Raw genomic sequence first — 12,405 nt, 5'->3', positions numbered from 1 at the left:
TAACCCCTGAGTCCCCATAGAGGCTGCCTTCTCCCAAATGCCAAATCCTGCCAGAGAAAACACTCATTTTAGATGGAATTCTGCTTCTTGGGCTACACTGGGCCAATTAGCATAGCAGGACTTTGTGGGTAAGCACACTCTCAATGGGACTTGTAAGAGCCACAGTCAGGAGATCAAATAACCCCCTTGCTCTCTGTGCAGCAGGCCTGGACTCCATCAGAAGGACACGCCCAGCCAGCCAAGACGTAACTTTGGTGCAGACAGCAGGGCAATGAGGCAAGCAATAAAAAGGCCTAATCTCTTAAGGCAACATGAATTGTTGGCGAGAACATAAGGGGAAAGCAACATTGGCCAAGGATCATTTTCCTCTTGTTATAGATGCCTGCTGACTGCTTGGAAAAAAAGAGGGGGGTGCGGGGGTGGGGGGCGGGGGGTGTGTGTTAAATCCTGCTAACATCAGTGGGTGGCAAGATGCAATTTACAGAACTGGTTTCCCCCAAATTTTAACACCTACACAGTCTTATTGTAAGTATCAGTGACTACTGTTGACTGAGTACTCCTTCTGTGACAGGTATTTTATATTTAATAGCTTACCTAATCCTTGTGATCCTAAAAAATTAGCAGTATCATCATCTTATGTCAGGTTCAGTGCAAGAAACAAGTTCTAGGTATTTTGAGCAAAAGGGGATTTTTGTATTAGAAATCAAATGCCAATAAGATTATGGTAAGAGCTGCTTGTGCAAAGGGGTGATAAAAGCTGTATCTATAAGGACCCACTACATGGCTGAGACATGAGGAAGCTGCTATAGCCACCAACATGGCTACTGTCACATGACTTCTCCCAGCCTGAAGCTGATGACCCTCTTTCTTGACTGCCTCTAAACTCACAACAGCCAAGCATGCCTTGGCAGGAGGAATTGGTTCCTTCCCTGAGCCCCAAACCTCCCATGAGAACCACCAACTAGCGGGACTTACTTCCCATCCATAACTTTAGCTGCAAGGGAACCTGGGGAACTTTCCAGGCCCTCCAAGGAAGGAGGGTTGAGTTGACAATAAGTGTGCCTCACCTCCTCATTTTTCAGTTGTATTCGGAAAGGTTAAGTCACTTGTACAAGGTCACACAGCTAATGGGTAGTGGAGCCATTACTTAAGCCCAAGATTGCAAGACCTGGAAGCCTGTTTTTTCTCACTGCTTTCTGGGGAACATAGGAGAAAAAACGCTCTACATGTTCTAAGCATTCTTATTAACTATAATTACATCAGTGGCTATTATCAGATCTCAAATTAAATTGCAAGGAGATTATTATGGATAAAATGACTCTGGCAATCATGAGAAATGAATTGTTCCAGTACCAGGGGAGAGAGGGTTCAGAGGGAGTGGTAAGAGAAAATAAAGGTGACTATTCTGGACTTGGCTGCAGAACAAACCTATATCCTCCTAGGTCTCTGTTCCAGGTTATAGGTTTCTGACCCTTTGTCATGGGGGAAGAGTTACAGCACCCTTGTTGGAGGATTAGCATGGAAGGGCAGTTCTCCTAACTAACAGTTACTAGCATATAGATTCCCGGAGAAGGCAATGACACCCCACTCCAGTGTTCTTGCCTGGAGAATCCCAGGGACGGTGGAGCCTGGTGGGCTGCCGTCTGTGGGGTCGCACAGAGTCGGACACGACTGAAGCAACTTAGCAGCAGCAGCAGCATATAGATTCCAGGCATGATTCCAAGCATATTTACAGAGATTAACTCATGTCACCTGCATAAGAACTTTTTAAGATAGGTGACTATATCCTTTGAATTTCGTAGATAAGGACATTGAGTCTCAAGGAGATTAAATGCCTCATCTGAGGTCACATACCACATCTGTGGTAAAGTCAGAGTTGCACCCAAGTCTATCTAAGTCCACATTCTGAAATCCTTAGCCCCAGGCTATTCCTTGGAAAATGGCAACCCACTCCAAAATTCTTGCCTGGAAAATTTCCTGGACAGAGGAGCCTGGTGGGCCCCAGTCCTTGGGGTCACAAAGAGTTGGACACAGCTGAGCAACTGAGCACACACAGGCTATGTGTACACCTCCCTGACTCTCCAAGGTCACCCCTGACAGTACACACAGAACTGAATTAAGGCAAAAAAACCTTGAATACCAGGTGGGTGGATACCGTTTGTAACAGAGCAGTGGTGACCTGCTCCCAGGATGTCAATCTGAAGGACTCAGTGGAGGTGGCTTCCATCAGGTCTGGGGACAGCTTGGGACTTGAGCACCTCTCTACCCCAAGGATTCCTTCGTGATCTGTCATGTATTGCCCCCACCACTCCCCATCCTGTGGGGTTTGTGGCAAGTCTTAAAACCTCATTGTTTCAGCTTGAGAGACCTTCATGGCTTGTTAGTCAAGCCTTACATTGTACACATGGAGAAAGAGACAGAGAGAGGGGAAGTGACCTGCCAAAGGTAATTCTCATGGCTAGAATCAAGGGGAGGGCAGAACCCAGACTGCTTCATCTTCTTCTCAACTCTGGAGCTAATATTTAATGGAGGAGGCATCATAGCCCAAACTCAGTGCCGCTAGAATTCCCTCATCACTAAGAAGTCCTCCCCAGTCCTTACTTGTTAGCTTTTGAGATCATGGTCATGTTCATTTTTTATTTCTTGGTCTGGGTAATTGTCACATGGCTGTATTGTGACGGCTGTGAAAATTCACCGAGCTGGTTACTTATGGGTTCTTCTCTTTTTTTTAATATTATATAAATTTCAGTGAAAAAGTTTAGTTAAAAAATAATGTGGGCTGATTTGCAACAACATGGATGAACCTAGAGAGTATTATGCTTAGTAAAATAAGCCAGATGGAGAAAAAAGAATACTGTATGGTCACTTACATGTGGAATCTAAAAAACAAAACAAAACCCCAAATAAGTGAACTAACTAAACCAAATGAAAACAACACATAGATAGAGAGAATAGAGTAGTGTTTACCAGAGGAACAGGGGTGAGGGGAGGGAGAGAAATAGGCAAAGGGAATCAGCTTTATAGTGATGGATGGAAACTAAATTTTTCGAGGTAAGTACACTGCAGGGTATACAGAAGTGAAAATACGGTGCTGTACACATGAAACTTACATAATATTATAAACCATTATTATCTTAATAGAAAATAAAATAATGTTGGCTGATTAGACTTCACTCAGGAAAATATTCCATGTTTTAATTTAGAAGTATTTTCCTTCCAGTCTTAAAAGCCTGAACAAACCATTTCCAGTGCTGCTGTTAATTCAGGGCCTGAGAAAACTGAGGAGTGAAAAAGCCAAGAAGGTTTAGGGGCTCTTTGGCAAAAGCAAAGACATTGCTCTTACTTTTTCTTCAGGAGGCAGAAAAACAAACACATACACATACAAATGAGGCCTGTGGCAAGCACCTAGCCTCCCTTGCAGGCGGGGGTAGTCACGTGAATGGATTCTGGCCAGTGGAATACCCGGAGTGGGTTGAAGTGATGGATACAAATTCCTTGTTTGACCCATAAACCCTCCCATGTACAACCGTTGATTACTTTCCGTGTCTACTGGCTAATTGAAGAGTTCTCTGAAGAGGACTTACTTTTCTGTAAGACAGAAGGAGTTCAGGTCCCTGTGACATAATGTGGGGGAAAGCCGTGTAGAAAAGTCACCTGATCAGGTAAACTGATGATGGGCATTGCACAAGCAAGAAATAAACTTTATTGTGTAAAGTATTGAAATGTATAGCTTACTTGTTACAGCAGTTAGTCTACTTTAAATAATACAAGAATCATTCTGAAATTAGACAAATCCTGGGCTCTAGATCACCCCTATCTTCTCAATATAGAGCCATCCCTGGAGAATTTTCAAAAATCTGAGAAGCCAAAGTGGCCTCTTGCCTGTTACCAATTGACTTTTAATTCAGAAACAGCTGTAATAGGTACTATTTACCAGATCCCCAGATGAGTTAGGGCAAGAGAGTGGGGAGATAAGATTCGTTGTAAGATATGAGACTTGGCAGTCCTCTCTCTTTTTTTCTTTTTTTTTCATTGTTCTGCCATCTCCTTTGTTGACAAAGTTCTTAGAACAGTAGCATTCTGGATACATTTACTACAGGGCTGACAGTTCTGTACCACCAGAGGGCAATACTATATAATAGCTGATGCACGTATAGTAACCGAGTCCTTATGAAATGGAGAAATGAAGTCAGTATTTATTTAAAAAGTCAAGCTGACACGAGGATTGTGGGAGGTCCCTGGGTGATAGGGTGGGGGACAGTCAGGAAAGCTTCTGAGATACATGCCTCCACCTCCATCTCCCTTGGAGTTGTTCCAAGGACTAGCTCTGCTTCTATTTTTCCTGCATGTCTAAAAATTCTCCAACTGAAAGATCCAGCTGCATGATGTAAGGAAAAATTGTGCTAAAGCTACCTTCCACCAAATATACAAACATTCAGAGCTGTTAGAAAACAGGCACTGAGGAGAAAAAAACAGAAATAAAAGGAGAAGCACATGAGAGGCCAGAGTCCTATTTTGTTTTCTCTTGGGCCGGGGGCCTGCAAGAGTTTATAAGCAAACAGCAGTTTCTCTAGCAATACCCTGTGGTTTCCTATTAAAACCCAAGGCTGAAAAAAAAAAAAAAAAAAAAAAAAACCCAAGGCTGTGAGTTCTGCTTCCTGGAATGGGTGGTTGGGTGGGGGGGCTAGCTTTTTTCCAGACCAAGCTTCTAGCTGAAAATAACTAAAAAAGGAGACAGAAATATATATATATAATATTTTAAACTGCTTGATGGCATTAAAGAGCAACAAAAGATTTCTAGAAGCAAGATCTCAAAGAGAAGGGGAAGCCAGGAATCTGAGCCCAGTGTTTGGCATCCCTTTTCTCCTTGAGATGTTTGCCAGTTGGGACTTTTTGACTGAAGCACTGATGAGAAAGTGTAGAACTGTTGATAACCTCTCACCCGTGTGCAGGAACAAAAGTTGAACTCAGACCTGCCAGTCAGGAGAAGATACAATGTACAGCCCAGGTTTTCAGTGGGGATTTCAAAGATCTGCTACCTAGAACAAGAGGGTCTTAGCCCAGATTTTCTAGAAGACAGAGCCAGAGGCAAAAACTTGCATGCTGTCACTTTGCTAGGAAACACACTTGCAGGGGAAGCTGGAATGAGGAAGAAAGGGAGTGAGTCAGAGAAAGGAGAACATGTGTAAAGGGGGGTATACTGAACTCTACAGAACACCAGTTCTCAAAACTCTCAAAGTGGTCCAAAAAAAAGGAAAATTTGATACTGTCACAGAGTAGATAAGATGTGATGGCTAAATGTAGTATTCTGGAACAGAAAAGGAACATTAGGAAGAAACTAATGGGAACCAAATAAAGTATGAAGTGTAGTTAATAGTTACTTACCAGTGTTGGTTCTTTAGTTGTTACAGATAAACCTCAGCAATATAAATTGTTATCAATAGGGCATAGTGGGTGCAAGGTATACAGAACTGTCTGTACTATCATTGCCACGTTTCTATAAATTTAAAACTATTCTAAAATACAAATTTATTTTTAAAAAAGTAAACAGGTAGGTTAAACCAAATGAATTTTCTCTGTTGAAAACGTGAATAATAATAATGACTTGTGGGATTATAAACATACATTTAACATCACTTATAATTAAACTATATACATATTAAATACTCATAAACATATATAATTATATTACATACATAATTAAAGCACAGCAGTAGCTCAAAGGCAAAAGGATGGGGATACACAGAGTTAAGATATTTTAAAATTCTTGTATTGCCTGGAAATTTGTTAAAATATTTATGTTAGATTTTAATAAATCATTAGACATGTTGAATCTCTAGGTTTGTCACCAACAGAATAGAAACTGACTGTGTCACAACCAATAGAGAGGAAAAAATAGAATAATAAAAACAGTTAATATGAAAGAGTATGGAAAGAAATGGAATGTAAAAGAGGTAGGACAAATAGAAAATAAATAGTAAGTTGTAATGCTGAAACCTAAATATCAGTTATAAAATTAAGTATGAATGAAGAAAATGCTACAAGTAAAAGTCTAAGAGTAGATTTAGAAACAACATTAACTAAATGTTTCTTTAAATAGTATACTTTAAGGATACAGAATTATTTTTAAAATGCAGATGGAAAAAGACACTCAATTCAAACAATAACTAAAAGAAAACTGGTGTAGCTAAGTAGATTTCAAAGCAAAGCATTATAGGAAATAAAGAAGGATTATAAATTTTTAAAAAAAGGGTCAATCCACCAGAAATATATAATGATTCCAAATTTGTCTGCACTTTACAATAGAGGCTCTAAACATAGAAAGCAAAATTGGACAGAACTGAAAGGGAAAAAGACAAACCTACAACTACAATGGGAGACTTAAATACTAATAGGAGACTTCTCTCAGCCACTGTTAGAAAAAGTAGACAAAAATCAGGATTTAAAAGAATTGAGCCATATAATAAAAAATAAATTGACCTAAATAATGTATATACTATCACTTCTCAACAGTGAAAGATTGAGAACACAGTTGACCCTTAAACAACATGGTTTGAACTGTGTGGGTTCACTTATATGTAGAATTTTTTCTCACTATATACTTGTAGTATATATATATATACACATACATATATATATACTACAGTACTGTATATATACTACAGTATGAATTTAACACACACATACACACATATATATATATATATTCCCTGACAGTTCAGTTGGTAAAGAATCCTCTTGCAATTCAGGAGACCCCAGTTTGATTCCTGGGTTGGGAAGATCCCCTGGAGAAGGGGTAGGCTACCCATTCCAGTATTCTTGGGCGTCCCTTGTGGCTCAGCTAGTAAAGAATCTGCCTGCAATGCGGGAGACCTGGGTTCAATCCCTGGGTTGGGAAGATCCCCTGGAGAAGGGAAAGGCTACCTACTCCAGTATTCTGGCCTAGAGAATTCCATGGACTGTATAGCCCATGGGGTTGCAAAGAGTCTGACATGACTGAGTGACTTTCACTTCACTTCATGCTACAGTACTATACAATTTGTTGTTGGTTGAATCCAAGGATGTATGACTAGATATGGAGGACTGACTGTAAAATTATACTAGGATTTCTGCTTCTGTGCAGAGTCAGTGTTCTTAACCCTCTGGTTGTTCAGGGGTTGACTGTACATTCTTTTCAAGTATATATGAACATTTGCCAAAATTGAACATATGTTGAGCCATAAAGCAAATTTCAAAGTACTGAAATCATACAGAAGATATTTTCTAACCACAGTAGAATTAAGCTAAAAATCAATAGCAGTAAACTTACTAGAAAATACTCAAATGTTTGGAAATTAAACAATATACTTCTAAATAAATCTTGGGTCAAAAGAATGTCACAAGGGAGAGGAGAATCATAATGAAAATACAGCATACTAAAATTATGGGCTGCGGACTGAATGTGTCTCCTTAAAGTTCATGGGTTGAAGCCCTAATCCCCAGTCTGATGGTATTGGAGGCAGGGCCTTTGGGAGGTAATTAAGATTTAGATGAGGTGGCATGGAGTTCCCATGGTGAGAGTGGTACCCTTAGAAGAAGAGGAAGAGACAAGAACCCTCTCTGATTTATAGACCAAGAAAAGGGCCCTCACCAGACTTTAAATCTCTTCACACCTTGATCTTGAAATCTCAATCTCCAGAATTTGAGAAAATACAGTTTGTTGCTTAAGCCATCCAGGCTATAGGATTTTGTTATGGAATGGCTAAGATATTATGGGATATGGTAAACCTGGACCTAGAAGGAAATTTTTAACTCAGAATTCATAGAAGAGAAAAGAGGAAAAAGCATCTGTCACCAGGGAAGTTAGAATATCAACAGCATATTCAACACTAAGAGGTCCAGTTCCAGATGCATGAAGTAGTTTGTGGCAAGGCAGTGCTCCCAGTTAAAAAAAAAACAAAATAGAAACACAGACAACTTATAAAAATCATATTCAAAAGCATTAGAGAACTATAGAGGCAATAGAGGTAAAAGGATATAAGATTTAATTGAGGGGAGAAATATTTACCAAATGAGTTCAGAATCCACATTATTTTCAAGAGACATGTATGTGGTCAATTCATTTTCAGTAAAGATGCCAAATCAAACCAGTGGGGAAAGAGAAGTCTTTTCATCAAACGGTGCTAGAACAACTAAATATCCATATGAGATCAAATGAAACTTGACCTCCCTACCTCACACTATATATAAGATTTAATTTGCCATGGATCATAAACCTAAATGGAACAGCTATAACTATAAAATAGTAAGGAAAATATCTTCATGATCTGAGGCTAGGCAAAGACTTCTCAGAACTAGAAAGATATAACTATAAAAGGAATCATTGATTGAGTGTAGTTTATCAAAAGCAAAAACGTCTGTTCATTAAAAGACACCAGGAAGAAAATAAACAGGCAAGTCACAGACTGGAAGAAAATATTTACAAGATAGGTAACTTGGAAAGAACTTATATTCAGAAAACATAAAAACTCCTACAAGTTAATAATTTAAAGGAAAAATAACCCCATAAAAATAAGCGAGAGACTCAACAGGTATTTCACAAAGAAAGATATTTGAATGGCCAATAAATTTGTGAAAAAGTGCTCAACATTACAAGGCATTAAGAAAGTGGCAAGAATGTAGAGCTACCCAAGCTCTCATGTCACTAGTAGGAACATGAAGGAATACAGCCATTTTGTGAAAAACTCTTTGGCAATTTCTTAGCAAGTTAAATATGCACTTACACTTTGACCTAGTAGTTCCAATCCTAGTTATTTATCCAAGATATAAAAAAACATACGTTCATAAACCAACTTGTACAAGAATGTGCCACACGTCTTTATTCACAATAACAAAAAGTTGGGAAAAAAAAAGAAAAAAACAACCCTCAAAACCAAGTATTCATCAACAGGAGAGTGGATAAACAAACCATGATATATTTATACAATGTGGTGATAGTCAACAATAAAAACAATCAATGCACACAGCCACATGGATTGATATCCTAAGCAAAAACAATAAGACAAAAGAGACATACTCTCTAATTTCACTTTTATGAAGTTCTAAAACAGTCAAAACCAATATGAAGAAAAACATCAAAACAATGGTTGCCTCCAGAGGTAGAGATTAACTGGAAAGGGACTCAAGGGAATTTTCTAAGGTGATGAAAATGTTCTGTATCATGGTAAAGGAAGCAATTAAGTGATGTATGTACTTGTCAGAATTGCACAGTAAAATGTGCGCCTTTTATGCATGTATATTTTACCTTAAAAGAACTGTTAAAAATCACCATCAGGTTGGGGAGTTTGGGAGTATAGACAATGACAGAATTTAATTGTTGTAGATAAGTGATGAATATACTGGAGTTAATTGTATTTTCCTGCTTACTTTGTAAATGTATGGATTTTTACATAATACAATTTATTAATGAAAATGAAATAGACATTTTAAGATTTTTAAGGAGGAAAATACGAGAGAACTAGTTGCCAGCAAGTCTTTATTAAAAGAAAAAAAAACTAATGTTAGTTTTTTAAAGAAATAAAATGAAAAGGAATCTAAAAAAAAAGTATATGCATGCTGCTGCTGCTGCTAAGTCGCTTCAGTCATGACTGACTCTTTGCAACCCCATAGACCGCAGCCCACCAGGCTCCGCCATCCCTGGGATCCTCCAGGCAAGAACACTGGAGTGGGTTGCCATTGCCTTCTCCAATGCATGAAAGTGAAAAGTGAAAGTGAAGCTGCTCAGTCGTGTTCGACTCTTTGCGACCCCATGGACTGCAGCCTACCAGGCTCCTCTGCCCATGGGATTTTCCAGGCAAGAGTACTGGAGTGGGTTGCCATTGCCTTCTCCGAAATATATGTATAACTGTAGGAAAGTAGGAAGTCAAGAGATACCTGGAGTAACAGGCAAATTTGGACTTGGAGTACAAAATGAAGCAGGTCAAAGGCTAACAGAGTTTTACCAAGAGAACGCACTGGCTATAGCAAACACCCTCTTCCAACAACACAGAAGAAGACTCTACACATGGGCTTCACCAAATGTCAATACAGAAATCAGATTGATTATATTCTTTGCAGCCAAAATGGAGAAGCTCTATACCGTCAGCAAAAACAAAACCAGGAGCTGACTGTGGCTCAGATCATGAACTCCTTATTGCCAGATTCATACTTAAATTGAGGAAAGTAGGGAAAACCACTAGATCATTCAGGTATGACCTGAATCAAATCACTTATGATTATATAGTGGAAATGCAAATAGATTGAAAGGATTAGATCTGATAGACAGAGTGCCTGAAGAACTATGGACAGAGGTTCGTGATATTGTACAAGAGGCAGGGATCAAGACCATATCTAAGAAAAAGAAATGCAAAAAGGCAAAATGGTTGTCTGAGGAGGCCTTACAAATAGCTGAGAAAAGAAGAGAAGCTAAAGGCAAATGAGAAAAGGAAAGATACCCATTTGAATGAAGAGTTCCAAAGAAAAGCAACGAGAGATAAGAAAGCCTTCCTCAGTGATCAGTGCAAAGAAATGGAGGAAAACAATAGAATGGGAAAGACTTCAAGAAAATTAGACATACCAAAGGAACATTTCATGCAAAGATGGGCACAATAAAGGACAGAAATGGTATGGACCTAACAGAAGCAGAAGATATTAAGAAGAGGTGGCAAGAATACATAGAAGAGCTATACAGAAAAGATCTTCATGACCCAGATAATCACGATGGTGTGATCACTCACCTAGAGCCAGACATCCTGGAATACGAAGTCAAGTGGGCCTTAGAAAGCATCACTACAAACAAAGCTAGTGAAGGTGATAGAATTCCAGTTGAGCTCTTTCAAATCCTGAAAGAAGATGCTCTGAAAGTGCTGCACTCAATATGCCAGCAAATTTGGAAATCAGCAGTGGCCACAGGGCTGGAAAAGGTCAGTTTTCATTCCAATTCCAAAGAAAGGCAATGCCAAAGAATGCTCAAACTGCCACACAATTGCACCCATCTCACACGCTAGCAAAGTATTGCTCAAATTCTCCAAGCCAGACTTCAACAATACGTGAGCCTTGAACTTCCAGATGTTCAAGCTGGATTAGAAAAGGCAGAGGAACCAGAGGTCAAATTGCCAACATCCGTTGGATCATCGAAAAAGCAAGAGGGTTCTAAAAAAGCACCTACTGTTGTTTTATTGACTATGCCAAAGCCTTTGACTGTGTGGATCACAACAAACTGTGGAAAATTCTTCAAGAGATGGGAATACAAGACCACCTGACCTGCCTCCTGAGAAATCTGTATGGGAGTCAAGAAGCAACAGTTAGAACTGGACATGGAACAACAGACTGGTTCCAAATTGCGAAAGGAGTACGTCAAGGTTGTATATTATCACCCTGTTTATTTAACTTATATGCAGAGTACATCATGAGAAACACTGGGCCGGATGAAGCAGAAGCTGGAATCAAGATTGCCGGGAGAAATATCAATAACCTCAGATATGCAGATGATACCACCCTTATGGTAGAAAGTGAAGAAGAACTGAAGAGCCTCTTGATGAAAGTGAAAGAGGACAATGAAAAAGTAAAGCTTAAAGCTCAACATTCAGAAAACTAAGATCATGGCATCTGGTCCCATCACTTCATGGGAAATAGATGGGGAAACAGTGACAGACTTTATTTTTTTGGGCTCCAAAATCACTGCAGATGGTGACTGCAGCCATGAAATTAAAAGATGCTTGCTCCTTGGAAGAAAAGTTATGACCAACCTAGACAGCATATTAAAAAGCAGAGACAGTGCTCGCTTCGGCAGCACATATACTAAAATTGGAACGATACAGAGAAGATTAGCATGGCCCCTGCGCAAGGATGACACGCAAATTCGTGAAGCGTTCCATATTTTAAAAAAAAAAAAAAAAAGCAGAGACAATACTTTGCCAAGAAAGGTCCATCTAGTCAAAGCTATGGTTTTTCCAGTAGTCATGTATGGATGTAAGAGTTGGACTGTAAAGAAAATTAAGCACCAAAGAATTGATACTTTTGAACTGTGGTGTTGGGGAAGACTCTTGAGAGTCCCTTGGATTGCAAGGAGATCCAGCCAGTCCCTCCTAAAAGAAATCAGTCCTGAATGTTCATTGGAAGGACTGATGCTGAAGCTGAAATTCCAATACTTTGGCCACCTGATGCAAGGAATTGACCCATTTGAAAAGACCCCTATGCTGGGAAGGATTGAAGGTGGGAGGAGAAGGGGATGACAGAGGATAAGATGGTTGGATGGCATCACCAACCCAATGTACATGAGTTTGAGTAAACTCCAGGAGTTGGTGATGGATAGGGTGGCCTGGTATGCTGCAGTCCATGGGGTTGCAAAGAGTTGGACATGACTGAGTGACTGAACTGAACTGATAT

The 12,405-nt window shown here is 39.4% G+C and overlaps 1 non-coding gene across 1 annotated transcript; it reads left to right on the top strand.

The window, feature by feature from the left end:
- The first annotated feature begins 11,793 nt into the window (after positions 1-11,793).
- On the top strand, positions 11,794-11,900 carry LOC136156616 (U6 spliceosomal RNA). The gene has a single exon (XR_010661109.1). It is a non-coding gene; the product is annotated as a U6 spliceosomal RNA (small nuclear RNA).
- The last annotated feature ends 505 nt before the right edge of the window (positions 11,901-12,405 follow it).

Source organism: Muntiacus reevesi, chromosome 1 (genome assembly GCF_963930625.1).
Source record: "Muntiacus reevesi chromosome 1, mMunRee1.1, whole genome shotgun sequence".
Taxonomy (NCBI): Eukaryota; Metazoa; Chordata; class Mammalia; order Artiodactyla; family Cervidae; genus Muntiacus; species Muntiacus reevesi.
Note: the sequence above shows the minus strand (reverse complement) of the source record. Positions and strands in the feature narration are given on the sequence as shown.